The 24,492-nt window shown below is 37.1% G+C and overlaps 1 protein-coding gene across 5 annotated transcripts in view; it reads right to left on the bottom strand.

Moving 5' to 3' along the window:
- The window catches only part of PLCB1 (phospholipase C beta 1), a 787,620-nt gene that overhangs the window by 546,090 nt on the left and 217,038 nt on the right, over positions 1 to 24,492 (bottom strand). The window lies entirely within an intron of this gene.

Genomic DNA, 24,492 nt, shown 5'->3' with positions numbered 1-24,492 from the left:
AGTGGAGAGAAGGATTAGGGAGGAGGACGGAGTGAGATGCTCCCATCGGCTCACATACATACCCAGCTTATCTGGCCAAGGCAGAGATACGAATCTGCCTCCGACAGCCCCCAGCCTTTGGCACACATACCTCATGCCCTGATCTTTTCACTTAATCATTACCCATCATTGAACACCTGTAATACACAAGTTACTCTAGGGAATAAGACATAGAAGATATGATTGCTTTCCTGGATGGACCTGTCATCAAATCGAAGTGTAAAGAAATGTATATGTGTAAGACAAGGGGGAATGTGTTAATGCCAATTTTAAAGTTAACTACTAATGGTTGGGGGGCAGCAAAGAAAACACAGTTTTTTTCCTAGGGGCTCAGAGAAAAGTTTATGAGAAATCACTAAGCTTGGAAAAAAGAAGTTGGGGAGGGGCTCCCCCCAGTTGGAGGGGAAAATATGAGCAAATGCCTAGATGAGAAAGGCCCAGAGGTTTTGGCTGAACCTTGAGGTATTCGTGGACTTTAGACACTTAGAGACAGAGAACATTGCAGGTAAAGGAGGTAGGGAGAAGGACAGAGAAGCATCCAGGAGGGAAGAACTGCAAAGGTGCAGGTACAGTGGTATTGTAGAAGGATGGAAGCAGATTCACGTGGGAGGACATTCAATATTCCATTGGCTAGAGCAAAGAACACGTGACAAGAAGTTATGGGAGATGACATCAGAAAGGAATATGGGCCAAAGAATGGAAACCCTAAATGTCTGGCTAAGGAGACTGAGCCATGAGGTTTGTGACACACACAGGTTGCTGCATTAGACGGTGGAGTCTACCACCAGCCAGGTAGGACTGTGGCGCAGTGAGCAGTTGTCTTAAAGTGACTCCAGATGTCCTAACTATGATTCCTGGGCAATGAGCAAGTTGGATGGAGCATCGAGTCCCCTTCTCCCAGCAGGAGGCACTGCATCCTAATTCAGTTGCCAATAGAACCTCTGGATAGGAGTGGCTGTAACTTCTTTTAGGCCAAGTTCCCTAAGAATCAGCACTTTTTGTTCTTAGTCAACTTCTTCAAACAGCTGCTGCCAGTTCCAAATGTCTGGTGCAAACTTGTCTGATTATTTTTCTGCACCTAAGATTGCCTTGTAATAAGGGCCAAATTAAAGGTGACGTCTCACTCCTTGAATGCAAACCCACACAGAAGGTCCAACAGAACTCCTGATACACCTCTCTGTGAGATGAAGGGTGGACAGGCAACAGTGGGTCTCTGCTCTTGCTCACTCTGACCTTGTAAGTTTCATTTTCCCCATTTTAGAGGCTTCCTTAGACCATTTCATGCTGTGTCTGACCCTGTGGAAATCCTCCCAAACCCCTGGGGTGTGACAGGTGGCAACCCAGCAAGGAACTTGCAGGACAGAGTGACTGGTGCCACAGTTTCCTGAAGGCCACACCATCCACAATATTGGAGGTTACCTTATGAGTGTTAGAAAACAATGGTCTCAACCATGTTCAATGCTTCACTTCAGCAAATGCACATTACAGAACCCTCTGTGAAGAAACGGTGGAAAAACCAGACATGAGTAAGTTAAGCATATGTCCAAGTTTCTTCATCTCTACAGCAATGACAACCAAAATATTTGCTGGAAGAGGAGAAACAGTAAGGGAACCAAGCTTGAAGAAGTTTAATCTAGAAGATGGGAAATAAATGGAGATCTGAGAGATGAAAGATGAGAGACAAAATGAAGGTAAGTAATTGGAAGAAAGAGGAGAGAGATGGCAATGGAGGAACTGACTCAAGGAAAGAGGGCAGTCATAAAACACGCTGCAGTTTCCACCTTTCCTACACTGAGACTCAGAAGTTTGGGCAAAATGATAGTGCATTCTGGGGATGTTGGTTTGAGGGGTTTATCCAAGTGGAAATGCCAGTAATTAATTCACTGGAGCATTATTTATTGAATGCCTACAATGTACCAGGCATACACTAGTACTGAGAAACTAAAACATACGAAGATAAGATCCCAGTTTCGACGAGCTCATAAGCAAGTCAAATATTATATGCTAAAGGAAGTATTTCAAAGTGCCCTACAGACATTGGCTACAGAGAGCTATGGCATGATTTCAGCCAGTACACAAGGATGAGACAGAGTTTGCCAGCCTATAACTGTGTGATCGGGGTGGAGAGTGGGTGGTGGTTTCAGAGAGAGGAAATTGTGGGTAGAAACTCACAGAAGCAGGAATTGTGTGCAGAAAACTACAACCCACTTAGGATATGTCACAGAGTTATATGGAGCATTAGCAACAATCACTTTGGTATTTAGTGGTCATTACATGGGTGTTCTCTTTATAATTATTTATAAAACACTAACATTTATGTTTGATGTAATTTTCCATGTATGTTGCATGATGTTTTACATCTATGTAGGATAAAAATATCTCTCTCACACACAGTATTTTTACCTAATTAATAGTAATATTTTCTTTTTCTTTTTCTTTTTTTTTTTTTTTTTTTTTTTGAGAGAGTCTCACTCCATCACCCAGGCTAAAGGGCGGTGGTGCAATCTCAACTCACTGCAACTTCTACCTCCCGGGTTCAAGCGATTCTTGTGCCTCAGCCCTCGAGTAGCTGAAATTACAGGCACACACCACAATGCTCCACTAATTTTTGTATTTTTAGCACATATGGCATTTTGCTATGTTGGCCAGGCTGGTCTCGAACTCCGGACCTTAAGTGATCCACTCGCCTCGGGCTCCCAAAGTGCTGGGATTGCAAGCATGAGCCACCGTGCCCGGCCTGTAATATTTTCTATTTAAGGAAATTCCTCCCAATTGAAGAAACAATAGACATAAACATAACTTGTTTGATTATATAAACAAAGCCCAAATTGAATTAACAAAGAACTAGATCTTAGCAGGCATCATTATATAGACTTTTGCATTACAGATAATGAACTCTGTATTCCACTTCCAAGATTCATTCCCCAAGCCATGGAAGGGTAGTTAACGCCAAGTGTGTCCATGAAAACCACCACAGGGCACTATCATCCAGGGTAATGTGGCGTGGGGAAGACCCCGGTGGAAAAGCTGTCCACGGACTCATTTGGCTAGAAAGCAATGATTCAAATAGTGTCTCCCACTTCTATTAACATACCACAGCCACCCCTCTGGAGTTTAACTGCATCCCTTTCTTTCTGCTACTAAAAAGAAAATGAGGAACCCAATGCATGACCACAAAAGTGTTTCTTGTATCATTAAAACTTTTTCTAGGTTAATTTTCTTGTGACAATAGTTTTAACAACACATTACAATAAAGCAGTGAAATGGTCCCTTTCTGCCCTTCCTCAGTTTAAGAGTTTCTGTTTTCCAGCTTTGTGGAATTCATTATTTCTTTACTCCTTTCTTTGAGAGAGAGACTACAGAGTGTATATTGCAGAAAACTTGGGTTTGAGTGAGGACCTTAAAATTAATTATTAATGTATTTAGTCAATAACTTTATCACACTGAGCATCAATTTTGTCATCTATTAAATGGGTATGATCATACCTTCCATATCAGTGGCTCTCCAACTGCAGCCTGCATTACAGTCACCTGAAAGGCTTATTAAAATACAGATTTGCTCCGTGTCACCTGTCAGACTTTCTGATTCCATGAGTCTGGGGCAGGCCTGAGAATCTGCATCTCAAATAAACCTCCAGTTGATGCTGATGTTGCTGGTCCAATGACCACACTTTGAGAAGCACTAATTATATACTCATGTTGTTATAAGGCCTTTCATGTGAACATCATTGATAAAGCAATACATTACTTATGTTAATATGAAGAATCTATAACTATCATTTCTTTATATCGGGAACTGTCAAATAAAAATATTACACTTACTGAATGTAAAAGTGTGCCTAGTGGTGAGATTTAGCTGAAGAAAAAACTATTGAATGACAAATGCCATTGACTGCTATTTTAATAATTTCTCTTTAGGATTAAATCATATTCTATCCAAGCAAATGTACTAGGTGTTCAGAAACTCAAGCAACCATTGAAATCATTTTGTTTGTCACAGGTGTTCTCCTATAGAACCTTTGCATTATACTTCATAACATTAGATACATCTTTAGAAAAATGGAATAAAGAAATTTAAATTTGTCCTCTCTAACCTTTAAGTCCATCCAACAATGAGAAAGGAATTGAAGTTCCTAAAGTCACATAACCTATCGGAGTCATTAAAAGAGGAATGTACTAAAAGAACCCTTTATTTCCAAGGCCATTAATGACACCCTGCAAAGCTTGGAGATCACACTCTCAGGACCTCAGATGCATCCACTGATGCATTGCTGGATATGCCCTCTCTTTTTGTCAGTATGGATAAAAATGAATTAACAGCATGGATAAAAGTGAATTAACAGTAATATTACAATAATACTGTAACTGTCAATTGACATGGGGTTTCACCACTTGGTGTGAATCCCTCGACAAAAGACCTTGGACTTTTATCTCCATTTGTACAGTGTTTAACATAAAATTCAGCAAACAGGCTGTATTTCATCCTGGTTTGTGAATGAATGACACTCTGCTGAAGATGTTAATTATCAAACTCAGGAAGAAATACAATTTAAAACTCAGCTCTTTCCAGAATCCCAATTTCTGTGCATTGTTAGTGTGGTAAAGTTATTGACTGAATACATGAATAATTAATTTTAGGGTCTTCACTCACACCCAAGTTTTCCGCATATATACCCTGTGATCTCTCTTTCAAAGAAAGTCATAAAGAAATAATGAATTCCACAAAGCTGGAAAACAGAAACTCTTAAACTCTTAAACAAACTGAGGTATTGGGTATTTAATAAAATACCTAAAACCCATTATTACTGATTAATGGGTTTTGGGTATTTAACAAAAATATCTTGAATGAGTGATGAGAAAGCAGGCAAGCTAAGAGAGGACTAAATTGTCTTTGTTGTTTATTATTTAGCAGAGAGATTTCAATCCATCAGCCATAAGCATACTGTGTGGTAGATGAGACATGAAATCCACTTCCAACTCAGGAGGAAATACAATTTAAAACTCAACTCTTTCCAGAATCCCAATTTCTGCGCATTGCTATTGAATTCCATTAGTCGCCCAATATAATAATGTGTTTCAGGTTCACACAGTATATAATCAGAACGGCAACTATAGTCATCAACATTTCACAGAAAAGATATTAATGGCTGGGTGTGTGCACTGTGATTATGTATACTTCCACATACATGTGTGGTATAGTCATTAAGTTGGTCTATTTTGATTTACCAAAAGTAGAATACATTAATATATTTTATTGACTGCCAAACCTCCTTAAAATGCACAATTTAAAAAAAATGATTTTAGAGTCTTTTAATGAAGAGTTTTAATTTAAAAAGAAGCAGATGGACTTAGACTCAATTCTTTGTTCCTTAACTTTATTCCACTTCTGAGGGGGTGAAAAATCTGTGCAATGTACCTCTCAAAGAAATCTCTGCACCGTCTGCCACCTGGTCTCTCTTTTCCTTTGTTTCCTAAGCATGACTGTCATCTTTATTTCCACAATTTTCAATGGAGACCCACAGTAAGAAACACCAATGGAAATGAGAGGTACAGATCATCAATAAGAACCAAGACAGAGAAAAGAGAAAGATGACACATCTGGCTTTCTTTATTTAAACACACTTAGATTTAATATAGTGCAAATTTCATAGAAGTAAGAGGCAGAAAATGTAAGTTCTTCCCTCAAATTATCACTTGTTATCAATGTAGTATTAAACAAGTTGCTTCAGATGCTCATGCATGCCTTGTATCCTCGTCTGTCAAACACAGGTGCAGATGCCAGCAACATCTCCCTCGTTCGGCTGCTGCTAAATCAACTGAAATATTAAATTAAGATCTCCGCTTAGCAAGCAGCGAGTACTCAATATATAGAAATTCTTATGCTTGCAAGATTTCCCATTCTAAGTGAAAGGGGAAAGATCCTAGCAGAAAAGTTGTAAGTTGTTAGACAAAGCATCTAGAAGAAACACAAGGAATGCAGATAAACACAGAAAAAAAAAAAAAAAGATCTGAAAACCTGGGACTCTATAGCTATTTCATAAAAACTTAAAACCTAAGTAATAGAGAAAACTTCTAGAGAAACTAATTTTCACTTTTATGTGTTATAGGTAAATGAAAAATAGGATCAACATTTGAAATGGGAAAAGCAATGAGAACGTTCATGTGTTATAGGTTGTATTGTAACTGTCAATTGACATGGGGTTTCACCACTTGGTGTGAATCCCTCGACAAAAAGACCTTGGACTTTTATCCCGATTTTTATTGTGTTTGACACAAAGTTCAGCACAGAGGCTGTATTTCATCCTGGTTTATGAATGAATGACACCCTGCTGAAGATGTTAGGTATTTCAGACTTTGGCCCTAACAGGAACACAGTACATAAAATACAAGTCAGACTCATCTTTACCCAGAAAACCAACGAGATGCCTCATTTTTGCAAGCAACCTAGGGACACTGAAAGTTCATTAATACAGCAATTGGAATTACCTTCCATGCTCTCATGTTCTCATAAATATCATAGCATAAATTGGGGAAAAAGTGGGTGATCCAATGCCTGTGGATATTATCGGTTCCATTCTCCAGTCTGAATGTTATCCCTGGACCTACTTCCAAAGTCTTTGGCCCAATGTTATTGGCAAGTATATGAATGCGGCAGATAATGTGGAAGATAACTTTTCATTTTTAATTTATTTCCTTGCTTCCTTCATTGTCCCATTGCCTGTCCTAGGGAGATAAGGAATCCACCAACATTTGGAGTTCACGCATTCTTCCGGGAGCCAAGGTCAGTATACAGGAAGATACTGAACCAAAAAAACCCAGACAATATCTCTTAATGCACTTTTTAATCTAAAGAGTCTGCTCAGTACAAATAAAATAAAAACTGAGAAATTATTATTGATGAGATTAAAGGTTCCTACACTAAAGGTGGCAAAGTCCAATAATATCCTTAATAATAACAGCAATAATTATCATATGCATTTATAATAGAGAACCAACATATCAAGAATTGTAAAACAAAATTTGCATGTATTATCTCATTAGTCTTTGCAATAATACTGTCACACAATTATCATATTTCTCTGTTTTGCAGATGAGAGAACTAACAGAGATAGTTACGACTACTATTGACTACTGTTGGTCAGTTGCACAATTTCCTCACAAATCTCTACGTTTTTGCCTGTTTGGTGGAGAGAACTCTAAGATGGCCACCCTCATTTGGGTCTCCTGGTTTCCACATCTCTGTGTAATCCCCTCCCTCTGAGTGTGAGAGGGACCTGCAGCTTTCTTCTAGCCAATACAATATGGCAATGGTGCTGGGCTATCACTCCCACCATTATGTTATGTAATACAGCAAGAGTGAATGAATTTTGAGGTGTAATTAAGGTTCCCAATCAGACAACATAAAGTTAGCCAAAAGAGAGATATCTTGGGTGGGCCATTCAAAAGAGGGTTTAGAAGCGAGAGACTCGAAGCAGCAGAGACACTAATCTGCTGACTGTGCTGTGTACTGACAATGGAAAAGAAGACCTCCAGGAGATCAGAGCATCAGTTCTACCACCACAAGGAACTGAATTCTGGCAACAACCTAAATGAGCTTGGAAGAGGAACTTGAGCTCCAGATGAGAACACAGCCCAGGAGACATCTTGATTTCAGCCTTGGGAGACCCTAAGCAGGTGAGATCCTGACCCACTGAAACTGTGAGATAATAAATGTTTGTTGTTTTAAGCCATTAAGTTGTGGTAGTTTGTTATGAAGCAATAGATAACTAATACACTAACCCCATTGTTTCCAAGTTCTAATGCAACTAATTAAAAAGGAATGCAAATGAATTTACATATCTTGGCACTCCACCCACCCTGCATAAAAATGACTGCAATGCTGTCACCATTATTGAATGTGCCTAAACAGAAACAATTACTGTAATAGAATCACAGACTTTGGGAATGGAAAGAGAACACAGATGAGGAAACTAAGTCCCAGAGAAAATATGTTAATTGCCCAGGACCATTGACCCTATGTACGTAATAGAAGAAATAATCCACATATCCCCAAACTTACTTTTTTCTAAAAATTTTGGATATTGATAAGGTAGCAGGAGTATCATGTAATATAAATGAAAGAAAACCACTTAAGTCTTTTTTCATATATAAGAAAAAATATGATAAATAAATATAACACTAGTTTTCAGAGGCTGTGTCTGCACAAGGCAATGTGAAATATATCAGTGGATATGCAGTTAATTTATTCCTTGCAGATTGCCAGGTGAGACAGTTTGGAGGCTGGTTGTGCAATAGCCAAATATTCTCATTCTTACTTCCTTCTTCAGCAACCTTAGAAACTCTTATACACTCATCTAAGAGTAAAACATTTCCGAAGTTGAAAGTTAAATGCACCTAAACATAAAATTATACGTATAGCACCAAGGCTTTATTAAGACGTAAAATGAATAAAACTTAACTGTAACAGTATTTATGGTATAGTTGCATATACAGAGTCATAGATGACTCTGAGGGAAGAAACTGCCACACTTGCTTCTGGATTCTAGGAAACATTATATTAAGAGATATATTTTAGTAATTTTTTTCAAATGATGAATGAAAAACAAGCGAGATTTAACATGCTAGTAACTGCCTTCATTTTAATGAGATGTCAACTTATTAGGCTGACATTAAAAAACTGAGAAAAAGTTCCATAATCACCATGGATAATCTATATATATTTAAAGATGAATAATTTCAGAAATATATTGGCTCTTTATAGCAATGTGCTTTATTTTTCTAGTTCTTATATATTACAGGCTTATCACAGAGGAATTCTCCACATCTTTATGGATGAAGAATGATGTTGCATGTATTCAGAACTCAGAGTTAAAAAAAATCACAACCATGATGATAAAGATGGCATTGTTACAATTTTCTATTACTGCCTGTGATAAGCTAAATTCCTCATTTCGGACTAATCAGATTAACTAGAAGCAGCATCCATCATTTTGCAAGTAGTTTCATAAGGTGCTAAAAACTCTCTTCCTGAATATTTTGGGTGAGCATAGAATCTGATTTTCATAAAAGGTCTTTTGATAAAAAATATGGAAATGATATAGATTCATCAGGCAAACAAGCTGTTTCCACTTGAAAACTCCAGATGACATAAATGTAGCCAGATTTCCCCTTTGAATCATCTAAAATGTTATCTCTGGTTTACGCCTATTTCACTGTGGCTGAACAGCCAGCCAAGTTTTTTTATCTGGCAGTGCAAACTACTCCCTCAATCTTACCTTAATATAATATTTGAACCCATCACTTATCTGCTTATAGGGCTTCAATGCTTTCATTTCTCCACACCAGTGGTTCTCCAAGTGTGGTCCTTTGACCTATGGCATCATCATCACTTGGGAACAAGCGAAAAATGCAAATTCTCTGGTTCAACTCTAGGCCTACTAAATTAGAACCTCTGGGGTGGCCCAACAATCTGTGCTGGGTGATTCACCTCCCAGTGATTCAGATGCAATCTGAAGTTTGAGAATCTCTGCCCTAGATATTAAATGAAGGCAATGGCTGCCCACAGAGAAGGCTAATTAGGTCTAGAACAGGTAAGGCATTGTGACACTTGGACAGGCTTCCTACATCCCGTTATAAAGTAGCTGCATCAGAATTCTAGGAGCAATGAGAAAACTACTAATAAAACTGAGAAGTCTTCTTCAGACTACTGTGCTTATCAGTAGCTCTAATATCACTGTAGATTAAAGCAGCAATTTCCACATTGGGCCCTAGAGGCCAGACTGTGTCAAGGAGAGGTTCCAAAAATGCTTGGCTGATTTCCACGTTTTGATTCAGCCCTGTGCATGATACATTTGAGTGAGCAACCAACGTATTTTCTCAACCAACGTATTTTCTTTTCTCTCTCATCACACAGTATGGCATTATCTGGTGACTTCCATATTTTCTGAAGTATAGATAGACAGCATTTATCCTTGCTTTACCTTAGTAGCTGATTGGTTATATCCATCTGGATAGTCTCATATTCTCCAGCTATTTATTCCAAAATGTATCACAATTTTTTTTCTGCCAAAGGTTTGCATTTTGACGACCTTTTCATCTCATAAGACATTGTGAATATGTAATGAGTTAATCTATTTTCCAAAATGAGATATTTTAAGTTGACAAGTGTGTAATAATATGTCTTTTTTCCCCTCCCTTTCAAAGAAGTTTGCTTCTTAACATTGCTTTTGGCTTTCTGGCAAGACAGACGGAATCCAACCGAATCTTTTCTGATGCTAATTTGTGGGAGTAGGGGCTGGATATGTCTAAAAGGGAACATCATGCTTAATGAATTTTCCTGAGAAGAACATTCACTGAGTCAATCAATAAATCAGCCCCAAGGTTTTGCCTAAGTGCTGTAAATTTTATCAAAAAGGAACTCTCCTTTTCATTCGACTGTTGATCAATCTCAACACTAATGTAAGTACACAAAATGAAGCTAGCTGTTCATATTAAGAACTATGAATGATTGAAAAAAAATCAATGTAGAGCCATTTTCCAATTACTCAGGAAGTTTGCCTAAAGCTCCTGCAGGAACCTCTATTGATACTAACCTGGTTCCCTGCCAGGCTCCCTTACTGGCTAGACACCATCCCCCAGTGTCCATCAGCTTTATTCCTAACAAGTGACACTTGCAGCCTTTGACTACCTTCGGATTCTTGGAGTCACTTCACTCAGATGTGCAGAGGGCAGGAAGTGCCTGAGATGCTAGATCTCTCCAGAGAGCTGATAGTTCATGTCTGACGGACGCAGGAGAAGCAACTCCAAGTGTAATTTGTGCTCTGCAGCTTTCAGTAGCTTAGGTTGAGGCTGGGACTTCACCTGAAAGCTCACCCTTACTTAACTCTTCTCCATCCATGTCTTGCTTCCTCCACTCTCTTACTGATGTCTCCTGGAAGTAGCTTCCTTAATAAATCACTTGTATACAACCCCTTGCATCTGGGTCTGTTCAGAGAACAGGATCCAAATAGCTATCATTTGCAAATAATCAACTTAGAAAATAACGTTAAACTTGAAATTATTCTGAATCACATATTACTGTTTTTAAACTCATATTTTTATATTAATTACTTTTTGGGCTTTAGATATATTTCTGTATGTTTTGGAATGTTTAAAAAATTTCCTTGAGAATACTTTTCATCATTATACCCACTAAATATGAGCATTCGAGACTAAGGTTTCTCAGTCACAATACACCACATTTTATCTTATGTCATCTTAATCAGGTTTTAAAATATATTGAATACTACTGGGAAAACATATGCATAAATACCCTGTAATCGAATGTGCAAATGGTTTCCCCAAAAGCTTTTTCTCATCATCATGTGAGAGACAGTGCCTGATTTTAAAAAAGAAATATTCCTTACTAAAAATAAATAAATAAAAGCTATAAAAAACATCAGTTTACCTAATCAGAGTTCATTTTTGTCATACCCATAGCTAAAAAGAAATATGTTCATATTCACTTTATTTTACTTTCTTCTTGGTAAAGGTTTATTCTATTTTCTACCCCCTACTCTGACTTTCCTTTCATTAAAATAACAAAAAAAAAAACTATCCATAACAGAATACATAAAGCTCTACTCCAAAGTTGATAAACATAATTCATGTTATCGTTTCATCAAAACCTTACTTAAAAATGAATAAGGATAATTTTTAAAAAGATCTTATGTGAATAACATTTTTTCTAGGAATTTTCACAAACACTATTAATTTAGTATTACTACCTCTTTATGAACAGAGAAGGAGTAAGTAAAAAGCAATCATTGTCAGACCAAAAGTGGGATGGGGACAGATTTTAAAGACAATGATAGGAAGACTGGGAAATGAAAGAATGACTGTTCTTCAGAGGAGATCCTGTAGGAAGAGGGAAAAGAAAAATAATTTAATCATTAAGGAATCAAACTAGATGTTTACCGCAAGGCTAAAATTCAAGGATAAAGCAGGCATCTACATAAAGGTTATCCACCAGAAATCTTGGGATAACTCAGGGATGGCACAGATTTAAAAGGGAGAATATAGCTAATATGAAAAGGAGGGATTTTTATGACCTTTCTGTAAGTTAATTAAACATTGAAATGTTTTAAAGAGGGAGTGTAGGAATTTAAGTTATTAGAGTAAAATGTGAACAGACTTGGAAAGTGGGCAGTGGATTAGTTGCTGTCAAGAGGAAGTTTAAATACACACTCTTGTTGGAATTCTTTAGCTTCTGAACAGAGAGCTACAGAGCAATATGCCTATATGCTTCTCATCTGCACTCCGGAACAATGAGGAAGGAAACAATATTGCATAAAAACTCTTTTACAGGGCCTTATGTTTACTATTATTGCTGCTTCGGAACAGTAGGTTGAAACAAAATAAAGAAGAACAACTAATAGAAGACATCTGTCTTCTTCCAACACATCCTTGACTTGACCTTCATGAGAAACAAGTTAATTCTTAAATTTACTCCCTTCATTAAAAAGGCTGAAAGGTGGAAGCACAGTGCAGTTTATTGCAATAAATTGGTGAGAAGCATAGAATCTTTAAAAAAGTTAAAGGATGAGAAATAGAAAATGAGTAGATAAGAAGAGACAGCATTAAGGCAAGAGAATGTTAGTGCAGGTGGCAGACAATCCAAACATATTGCATACAATTGCACCCTGAAGACAAAGCACATGAATGAAACAGGTTATTGAGATAACGCAAAAAATAAAAGCGAAAACATTTAAGAGGGACTTTTTCCTATTATGTTCTATATTTTTCTGTTACATATCAAAAATATTTCTAAAGAGAAAGGAAGGAAGGAATCAAGGGAGAGAAGGAGGAAGGAAGCAAGATGGGGCAGGGCAGGACAGGCTGGGCGCAGTGGCTCATGCCTGTAATCCCAGCACTTGGGGAGGCCAAGGCGGGTGGATCACCTGAGGTCAGGAGTTCAAGACTAGCCTGGCCAACATGGTGAAACCCCATCTGTACAAAAATACAAAAATAATTAGCCGGGCATGTTGGAGGGTGCCTGTAAGCCCAGCTACTCTTGAGGCTGATACGGAAGAATTGCTTGAACCCAGGAGGCGGAGGTTGCAATGAGCTGAGATCGTGCCATTGCACTCCAGCCTGGGCCACAGAGTGAGACTCCGTCTCAAAAACAAAAAAGTGGGGCAGGACAAACCATGGGCCATGCCACCACGGTAGCTCTGCAAGCTTATGGCCCTGGAGTACAAGGAAAGCAGGTATGCTAGGGTCAACCCAAAGGCTTGCTGTTACTGGGCAAAAGTCAGGGCAAGATGGAGAAATATCCATCTTGATGGAACTATCCATCAAGATGGAGAAATAACAGTGTAAACTGGGAAAGGGACAAGAGGCAGCAGGCTGGCAGGGTCACCTCCCTGGCAGGCCTATCATGAAGGCTTGCTGTTTGATGATGAAGACAGTTGTGACAACACTGTCCCCTAAAAACTCACTCTGAAGGTGCTCAGTAGTGCACTTGACCTTGAGTTTCTGCACATGCTTAGGCACGAACTTTACCTTGTCAAGGCAGAAGAACACTCCAAGAACAGAGAAGCCATAGAATGCTGCCAGAAAGAAAACCACAAAAGAAAACAGTCCTTGCATGACTTTTCTGAAATATTAAATTGGGCGATGAACTAAGAAACATTTGACAGTGCAAGTGTTCTCTAATAAAATTGCCATCAGCAGAATGCAGGGCAGAATTTCTTCGAATCCTTTTCTTCCTTCAAATCCAGACATTCTCATTTTTTTTCTTTTATCTTTCTTTTTTCCTTTTTTATTTTGTAAAGACAAGGTCTCACTATGTTGCTCAGGCTGATCTTGAACTCCTGGGCTCAAGGGATCCTCCTGGCTCGGCCCCCCGGAGTGCTGGGATTACAGGTGTAAGCCACCACACCCAGCCAACATTCTTATTTTTATGCTTCCTTTGTAAATATAGTGGAGAAAAAAAATCACTGTATTAGGATTTTTCACCAAGGGCAAGATAGTCATATGAAATAGTCCTTAGCTTCTTTAGTTGCTTGAATATTACCTCCCTGGTCTGTGAGGTATCTTTTTGCTTCAGATCATTTCCTCAAAGAAACACATTATTGGTTAATATCATTGTTCACCTTTTGAAGTTGGGTCCTATATGCTGATTCCAGGTAGCCCCAGACTTTCAAAAAAGAACCCACTGTGACTTTTATTCCTTCATTCCACAATTTGTAATGTTATGATAAAACACTTTATCCTCCAGAGTTTAGAAAAACTGAATTTCACTATCTTTTTTGAAGCTTAAATATTGACCAGGGTCACTATCCCTGGGTATATAATTTTTCTAAATAAATAATTCATAAATCCTTAACATCAGTTTTGAGCATCCAAGAAGATAGATCACTTTTTCATTATTGCACAATATATTTCTTCTTGCTCAGATGAAAGTAAAACCTAAAAATAAATATTCCTCCAAATTACTTCCTCTGTATTAAGAAAGTAAATACCCAGGAAATTTTTTTGAAAATCCACTTAGCTCAGGCCCTGAACTCATATTTAGTGCTTTTCCTTAAAGTCTTCCATAATTTTCTTATTTTCCTTAATATCTTTGCAACGTATTCTCTGTATACCCTTACCCTTAGCCTAACCACGGCTATCCCTCTAATAACTCATATGTCTCCGTATAGGCCCCATCATAAAAACCCACTGTGTTTCACAACCTAGCTTATTTGGGTTTTCAAGTCAGATAAATCACATTTGCTCTATGTGGGTCAGTCAAAATTAAGTACAGAAGACTCTACGTACCAAAATTGGTGCTATTCTGCCATATGATTATGGAATTAAATTAACCTGAGTCTTAAGCACTGTATGTCTTTCGGCATTATTTTTTTTTTTAAACATAAAAGCTGGGACACATCAAGTAGTCCAACCTCAGAGAAACTGCATAGATTTGATACCTTCCTCCTTACCTTCTGTGGCATTATTTTATAGAAAAATCAGTGGTTTTCAAAGTGTGGTCCCTGGACCAGCAGCATCACATCATCTGGTTACTTGTTAGAAACACAAATTCCTGGCCCACATCCCAGACTTTCTGAACTGAAAACTCCAGGGGTTGGGACCTAGCAATCTGTGTTATAACAAATCCTACAGGTAATTCTGTTACACTTTTAAGTTTGAGAACCACTGAGACGCACAGTGAGAGACTGGTAACATTTATCTTGTGGATATACCAAGGTTTCTTCTTAATAATTCCCTAACTTATAAACACTCAAGTTGACTTTAAAGCACTCAGAAGAAGCATGTTATCCTATTTAAATAATTGATGTTTATGATGATAAGATGTTATTTTTGAACAAAATATATAACTAAAAGTTGATACACTGGAAAAGAGAGAGAGAATATCAGTACAAATACAAAGAAAAAAATTCTAGACACTATGGAGTCTCACTTTATACCATATCTATTCTGCAGGTTTATTTTTAAAGTGAAGAAGAAAAAATACAGTATGATGAGATTTTGTTGCATTAAAAATCATCTAATGCTGAGACTCTAGTGATTTCTTTAATATTATTTTAATCCCTTATAAGCATTCCCAAATGCTTTATAAATACTTTTTCTTAGAATTATTATTAAACCATTTAAGGTGCATAAAAAGCTGAGCATTAAGTGCCCCCATTATACTTGGTGATTACTGCAGGAGTCCTTACTATAATGGTGCTACTCTTCTCCCCATACAGGTGAGTGGGTTTGCACAGTTCAGCATTACTGGGGTCGCACAGAGCTTAAGGCAAAGGTTGTTCATTCGCCACCAAACTTTGCACTTTGCCTCACGCGGTTCAAAGAATTACAGGGAAATTGCTGCCTGAATACAGCCACATTTCACACCACCCTTTGCTTGCATTTAAGGAGGGTCATATGACTAGTTCTCACAAATGGAATGTGAACGGAAGAGATGAGGGTCATTTCGGGTCTTTTTCTTTCCCCCGTGTCCTTTTTACAGAGGACAGAGAGACCCTAGGAGATACTGGAGCTGTTAGATTGGACAGAGTCTAAGTCCCTGAATCACCAGGTAGAAGAAAATCACCTTTATATCAAAAACACCCACACTAGGCTTCTAAGTAAGTGAGGAATACTTTTTAATGTGTTAAGTCATTGAAACTCTGGCATTTATTTTTATTGTACCTATGATACTCCAATTAATATAGGGTTTATATGGCCTTTTCTTTCTCTCTTTTTTTTAAGACAAATACCACTATCTCTGATCATAAAAAGTCACAAGCACATGGGATATTAGAAAAGGAAAAAGAATGTTATAAGCAAAGAACCTGTTTTATCCCCATGTTATAGATGGTAAAACTGAGATCTCTACATGTTAAGTAATTTGACAGCACATAGCTAATGAGTTGTACAACTAGGGTTCCATTTCATGACTGTAGACTCTAATACCCCAGATACATCAACACATTTAAACCAATTCTCTGACTTGGTAGACAGAATACCATGAATTTATAGCAAGCGTTCTCTAATATATGTAGGATCAGCTAAGTTCACTTAAATGTTACAGCCTTACTGAAAAAATTTTGCTATATTCCTATGTGTATGGAATTTTCACTGTTACTAAATTCAAGTCATTGGCAGACAACTATGATCCCAAATGTTAGCTCTGTAGTGAGAAATAATAGTACTAGCATATAATGCTGGTGTGAGGGTTAAAATAATATATAAATAAGCAGAGTTCAATGCCTGGCTTCTAAATGCCACTCCATTAATATAACATCTGGTTACCCCAACTCTCCTCTTCTCAGAGGGCCAGTATTCGGGGCCAAAGTGTATCAGAGCCTCCACTTTTTGTTCTGTTTTTCCACATTCAATACAGAATTTAATTTACTAATAAACAAAATTTTTTTTTTTGTATTTCTTGCCTTGTGTTGTGGTTTTTGGAAGAGGGTGTGTACAACTAAAAAATTACAAAGTAAAGAGAAAACCGTGAGTACTAATTTATTCTCTGTGATTTCTAAACAGGTGTTTTGTTTCCTGGTGTTCTAGTAATGGAAGTGTTTTGCCCTGTGCATCTTACACAGCTTTCCTTCCTATCCCACTGCTTTCTTGTTGGTCCACTTTTAAATTTTGTTTTTAGTCCTTCTGATGTTTCTCTTCTCTAGTTTTCTGTGTCTTTGAGTTTTTTTCTTGAAATACTTGTTTTACTTTGATAAAATATACATGATACAAATTACAATTTTAATCATTTTTAAGTATACAACTCAGTGGCGTTAGGTACGTTCACATTGTTGTGTAACCATCACCATCATAAATCTCAGGAACCATTTACATCTTCTCAAATAGAAATTCTATACACGCTAAGCAATAACTCTCCATTCTCCAACTTTCACTTCCAGCCCCTGGCCACCATGATTATATGTTTAGTTTGGGTCTTTTTTTTTTAATAGCCTTTTATTCTAGAATAATTTTAGCTTTACAAAAAATTTGTACAGAGAATTTCCACGTATGTCACAGGCAGTTCTCCCTATGGTTAATATCTTACATTAGTATGATACATTTGATACAACTAATATACCAATATTGATACTTTAATATTAACTAAGGCCCATACTTCATTGATATTCCTTAGTTTTGACCTACTGTCCTTTTCCTGTGCCAAGAGCCCATCCATGACACCATACTGCACTTAGTGCACCTGTCATCTTAGGGTCTGTCTTTGGCATTCCTTGCTTTTGATGACCTTAACAGTTTTGAGGAGTACTAGTCAGGTATTTTCTAGAATATCCCTTAATATGGGTACAGGATGTTTTTCTCATGATTGGACTGAAGTTGTGGGTTTCAGAAGAAAGACCACAGAGGTAAAATGCCGTTTGCATCACATCATGTCAAAGGTACCTACTATCAACATGACTTAATACTGATGATATTATCCTTGGTCAGCTGACTGAGGCAGTGTTTGTCAGTTCCTGCACCACAGTTACTCTTTATCTCCTCTTTCCATATTGTGCTTTTTTTGAAGGAAGTTGCTACGTGAATGCCACACTTAAGAGAAGGCAGTTTGTATTTGGTATCCTGTATAGGAGAATTGTGTATTCTTCCCAATTATTTATTCATTCAGTGACTCATTTATAATAATGTGGCCTACGGATACTTGTTTTATACTTTGAGTTACAATCTAATATCACATCTTTATTTTGTTGCTTAAATTGTCCCAGCTTTGACCATTGAGAGGTCTTTTAGTTGGCTCCATATGTTCCTCTGACAAACTTTCTTGCTTCCTGGCATTGTTAGATGCTCCAGCCTCATCTTGTAAATTCCCTTCTCCAGCTCTAGAATCAGCCATTTCTCCAAGAGCCCTAGTAACTTTTCTTGAAGAACGGCATTAGAAACCAAGTTCAGGGGGCTGGTTATGCTCATTGATACTGAAGTGTTATCGTTTCTAGGTCCTCTTCAAGAACCCAGTTTGGAAATATAGGTGTATATACAAACCCGTGTATACACACAAATATCTATAACTTTCTATATTCATCCATCTGTATGTATATTACGCTAAAAATGAGTTCACACTGATGTCACAATTCTAGCCTATGTCTACATGGATCATTCTAGCCCCCTTCCTTTGCTCTACAACTACCCGCTCCAACAGTGAGAAACCTTGCTTCCACCATCAGCCATCCAACTAATTATTCAATTCCAGTATATATGTATACTGGTCTCTAAACTGTTAACGGTTGTTAACAACCGTTCTTTTTGCTTTTAGTTTCACAGATTCCATTCATTCCCAGTTACTTCAGTTAGCAACTTCCTCCCTTATTGCCTTCATAAGGTTGTTTTATATATTTATAATATAGATATTATTTGTCACAATCTGCTTTCCATCCTGGGATTCTCTTGACATTCTAAATAATTTTCTAATATTTGAATATATTAAAGTTTATTTTTGTGCTGCAAAATTCTATAGATTTTTATAAATGCAAAGTACATTTGTACATTTAAAAGTACACAGTACATTAATAAATGCATAGTAACTCGTATGCGCATAGTACCTACCATTACAGCACCATACAAAAGAAATTTCCCTATCCTAAAAAGATTCACTGTGCTTCACCTTTTCAATATCCTCTACAACCCCTAGCAGCCACTAATCTGATAACCCTCTCTATGGCATTGCCTTTTTTAGAATATTATATAAATGGAATTATACAACATGCAGTCTTTTCAGACTGACTTATATCACTTAGCATTATGCATTTAAGGTTCATTTATGTCTTTGCATGGTTTGAAAACTAATTCCTTATTATCACTCAATAATATTCCATTGTATATATCACGGTTTGTCTGTCCACCTATTGAAGGATATCGTGATGGCTTCCAGTTTTGGGTTATTAAGAATAAAGCTTCTATAAATATTTGCATGCAGGTTTTTATGGGACATAAATATTCAAATCTGTTAGGTAAATACCTAGGAGCACAATTGCTAGATCATGGGGTAAGAGTATGTTTAGTTCTATAAGAAACTGCCAAACTGTATTTCATTTCATTATACCCATTTTGCAACCCCATTAGTAATGAATAGGAGATACTGTTGCTGTGCATCCTTGCCAAGACTTGGTATCATCAATTTTTAAAATTTTAGCTTTTTTGATAGTGTGTAGTGTATTTCATTAGGGTTTTAAATTGCATTTCCTTTATGACAAATGATGTTGAGCATCTTTTCATATGTGTATTTGCTATGTTTGTATGTTTTCTGTGATGAGATATCTGTTCATACGTTTTGCCAAATTTTAATTTGCATTATTTATTTTCTTCTTGTCGGGTTTTAAGGGTTCTCTGTATATTCGGAATACTATTCTTTTATCACAGTGTGATTTCCAAATACTTTCTCCCAGTCTGTGTCTTTCCCTTTCATTCTTTTAATACTGTCTTCTGCATAGCCAAAGTTTTAAATTTAAGCAAAGTGTAGTTTACTAAAATTTTCTTTCATGGATTATGCTTTTGGTGTTGTATCTAAAAACTCATCCACAAATCCAAGATTGTACAAAATTTATCCTATTTTTCTACTAGAAGTTTAATTGGTTTGCATTTTACATATATGTCTATGACTCATTTTGAGTTAATTTTTTTTTGTAAAGTATGAACTCTAAGTTCATATTTTTGCATATGGACACCCGATTGCTCCAGCACTATTTTTTGAAAAGACTATCCTTTCTTTATTGAATTATTCTTGCACTTTTGTAAAAAAGTCAGTTTACTATAATTATCTGGGTCTATTTGGGGGCTTGCTGCTATTTTCCATTGATCTATGTATCTAATTTGCTAACACCATGCTTCCTTGATTATTGTAGCTTTATAATAAGTCTTAAATCATGTGAGTTCTCTAACTTCATTCTTCCATTTTATTATTGTATTGGCTAATCTCAGTTTTTTGCATTACCATATAAATCTTGCAACAATTATGTCAACATATAAAAAAAGTTTGCTGGGATTGTGATTGGGATTACATTGAATCTATAGTTCAATTGGAAAAAAATTAATATCTTTACAATATTAAATCTTTCCATCCGTGAACACGAAATATCACCCAATCTCATTAGACTTTCTTTGACTTATTTTATCAGAGTTTTGTAGTATTCCACATACAGTTCCTTGATGTATTTTGTCAAATTTACCCTTAAGTATTTCATTTTTTGGTGATATTTTTAATAGTAATTTTTAAAATCTCAAGTTCCACATTTTTATACTGTTGGTGGTAGTGTAAATTATTTCAACCATTGTGGAAGACAGTGTGGTGATTCCTCAAAGATCTAGAGGCAGAAATACCATTTGACTCAGCAATCCCATTACTGGGTATACATCCAAAGGAATATAAATCATTCCGTTACAAAGATACAGGCACACATATATTCATTGCAGCACTATTTACAATGACAAAGAAATGGAATCAACCCAAATGCCCATCAGTGACAGGCTGGATGAAGAAAATGTGGCACATATACACAATGGAATACTGCGCAGCCATAAAAAGGAACAAGATCATGTCCTTTACAGGGACATGGATGGAGATGGAGCCATTATCCTCAGTAAACTAACCCAGGAACATAAAACCAAACACCACATGTTCTCTCTTATAAGTGGAAGCTGAATGATGAGAACACATGGACACACTGTGGGGCAAACACCACACACTGAGGCCTATCCAGGGTGGGGGTCAAGGGAGGGAGAGCATCAGAAAGAAGAGCTGATGGATGGTTGGCTTAATACCTAGGTGATGGATTGATCTGTGCAGCAAACCACCATAGCACACATTTACCTATGGAACGAACCTGCACGTCCAGTGCATGTACCCCAGCTAAAATAAAAGTTGAAGGAAAAAAATTTCAAGTTCCAATTGCTCATTTCTGGAACATAGAAAAACAATAGACTTTTGTACATTGATCTTGCATCTTGCTTTACTCACTTATTTGTTCTAGAAAGTTTTTTTTTAACAGACTCTTGGTGTCTCTGCATAGAAAATTATGCTATCTGCAAATAAAGACAGCTTTATTTCTTTTTTTCATTTGGGTCTTTTTTAATGTACTGATTCTCTTCCTCTTCAACTGGCCCATGTTCAGTACTTTTTCCACAGACCATTCTGACCCCTCCATATCTCCTTCTCAGGGTATTGATCTTCTACCTAGTCTTCTAAGACCTGCTTGTCACATTGCTCTATCTTACTCAGCTCCTCTGTAACAACCACCATTCTTACTCCACTATTTTAAATGCCCTAATTTTTCAGTCTTGACTAGCAATGCTGCCAGCAAAAATAAACAAACAAAAAACCAAAACAAAACAAAATGTTTTTGCTTAAGCAAAGTGCTTTGCTTATGTCCTCTGCAGACACAATTACTACACTGCAATTATTCAGACGGCTCCTTTGACCACAGAACTGCAAGTTGAAGACAAACTGTAAGGACTCTTCATAGAAGAAATTCAGACACTAATTGCACAGTTTTCCTGAAAACGCTACCTGTGGAACAGTGAGGTCTATCATGGTCACTTACACATTTCATTAAGACCAGATAAAATACATGAACGCTAGCAAAAGACCCTTTATATTGAATTGTGACTGTAAATATGTCATACTAAGATATCAACCTAAAACTCTTCCATTTTACAGACAATATATTCATTGTGCCCTATTTCCTCTTCTTGTCACCTGTCTAATCTTTCCTTTTAATCTTCAGGACCAGGTTCTCTGCCCAAACTCCCATCTCTTTCAGTTGTTTCCTCTGAATTCCCAAGGATTTTATTGTCTGTGCACCACTGGTTCTACTGAACTATTACACAATGGAGTTTTTAATATTGTTTTGTTATATGTATATGTGTGTAGTACATGGATGTGTATATGTAGATATGTATATATTTATGTGTGTGTGTAGATATGTATATGTACGTATACACACATATACATACAAAACCATATGCATATACCTTTTTAAATGTCTTGTTTCTTCATGATGAAGAAAGCCACTTGAGGGCCAAAATTCCATTTTATACTTCTTTGCAATCTGTATTCAATCAATTATGTTTGATTGATTTTGATTTCTGTTTTTAAGCAAAGGCATTGTTCTAGTTTCAGTATGAACTGGGGAATTAAAACAAACTGCTAAATATGAGTTAAGTATATTTTTAGTTCTACTTACAACCACAGTGAATGTGTATGAGTTAAGTTTAAGCTCAGCTGTAAGTTTCTAAAAAGGCCAAAACGGCAGCAGCTTAGAAAGGATAGAGACTTATTTCTTCCATGTGAAAGAAGCCTGGAGGTAGGAGACCAGGCCACTAGGGCTGCATCACACAGTTGTTTGGGTCTCAGCTTTTTCTCTCTGACAATCTCTCAATCCCCAGTATGCAGCATCTCCCTCATGGTAGACAGGGCTGCTCCAACACAATTCATATTGGCTACATTTCAGCCTGCAGCAAAGAGGGAAGGAAGAAGCAGCCCATGTCCCTACCTTTAAGAAAAGATCCCCAAATTCTCACAGGTTTTTGTTGATACCTCTTGGCCAGAATTTAGCTCAGAGGCACATCTAGCTGCAAGGGATGCTGGGAAGTATAAGGGGAGAATAGACACAAGGTCAATTACTCACAAGGTCCCTCTATCTAGAGGAAGTACCTTCCTTCGTGCATGTTTGTATCAGCAAAAGTTGCATGTTCTGTAGTAATCAGGCAAGCATTTGCTGAAAGACAGTGGAGTCACTGACTGAATAATTTTCCTTCTTTCTGGAATTGTCCTATGACCTGCTTCCTAGACTTTTCCAGAAGGTCGTCTTTGCAGTCATGACTACAAACACCTCTTCCCCAACAGAAACTTGCAGTGTTTGTAACCGTATCTTTCCCCAAAATACTCCCAATTGTTTTCTCCAGTTACACGATTTACCATCTTACTACCTGGTTTCTTAAGAAGCCAGGCTCTTTTTTTTTTTTTTTTTTGGAGACGGAGTCTCACTGTGTCACCCAGGCTGGAGTGCAGTGGCACGATCTCGGCTCACTGCAAGCTCCACCTCCCAGGTTCATGCCATTTTCCTGCCTCAGGCTCTTTTTGTCTTCTAACCACTTGAAGCTAGAGCAATCCTGAGATTTCAGAGATATTTCTTCATGGAATTCAATAAAAAATTTAACTTAAAAAATTCATCATCTTTATGTTTCATTTTATCTTTCAGGCGTAGTCCATTCATTGGTTGTTATAGTAACATTATAAGTAGCCCTAAAAGAAATACTGAGTATAGCAATATTTTCATGGACAACTCCAACAATATTTTTTGACAATTCCAATTCCATTAATATGGCTATATTCTCAACTTACCAGCAAATAAATTAAGTATATCTATCAATTACTTATGTAGGTTGCCCCCCAATGGAAATTTCCATTTAAATGGATCCAAGGAAATATAAAAATAAGGCACACATGAAATTTATTTTAGACACATCACCTAGCTCCAATTGGAGTCTGTTCTTTCCCTTTTCTGCCTTCTGGTTTGGTTTCAGGTCTTGTTATCAGAGTTCATGTTCTTGATTACTTTATTAGTTAGCTAGCACTGTCAGAATAAGGCACTTACCTTTGTAAAGCTCCCTTACAACAAAATATGAAATAGACATTTCAAGACAATGGACTGCATATTGTTTCCACTATAAACTATAGAACTTTACTTTTACAAAGTGCTTGCTATGACATTATTGTCCTTTATTCCACAAATAGCACAATACAGAGGTAATTCCCAAGGTAAACCACATTTGTTTCTCTCAATCAGCATATTCTTAATTCTTTTCTGTTTATAGCTTTACACAGGAACCCTCTGGATCTGCTTTGCTGCTTAACATCAAAGCTAAGGCTATCCTGGGAGCATGGGCTATTTATTTCCATAGTTTCTATATTTAGCACTTGGCTTTGTTTGTAATCATTTCTTCTCCCTCCATAAA

This window comes from Nomascus leucogenys, chromosome 11 (assembly GCF_006542625.1).
Source record: "Nomascus leucogenys isolate Asia chromosome 11, Asia_NLE_v1, whole genome shotgun sequence".
NCBI lineage: Eukaryota > Metazoa > Chordata > Mammalia > Primates > Hylobatidae > Nomascus > Nomascus leucogenys.
Note: the sequence above shows the minus strand (reverse complement) of the source record. Positions and strands in the feature narration are given on the sequence as shown.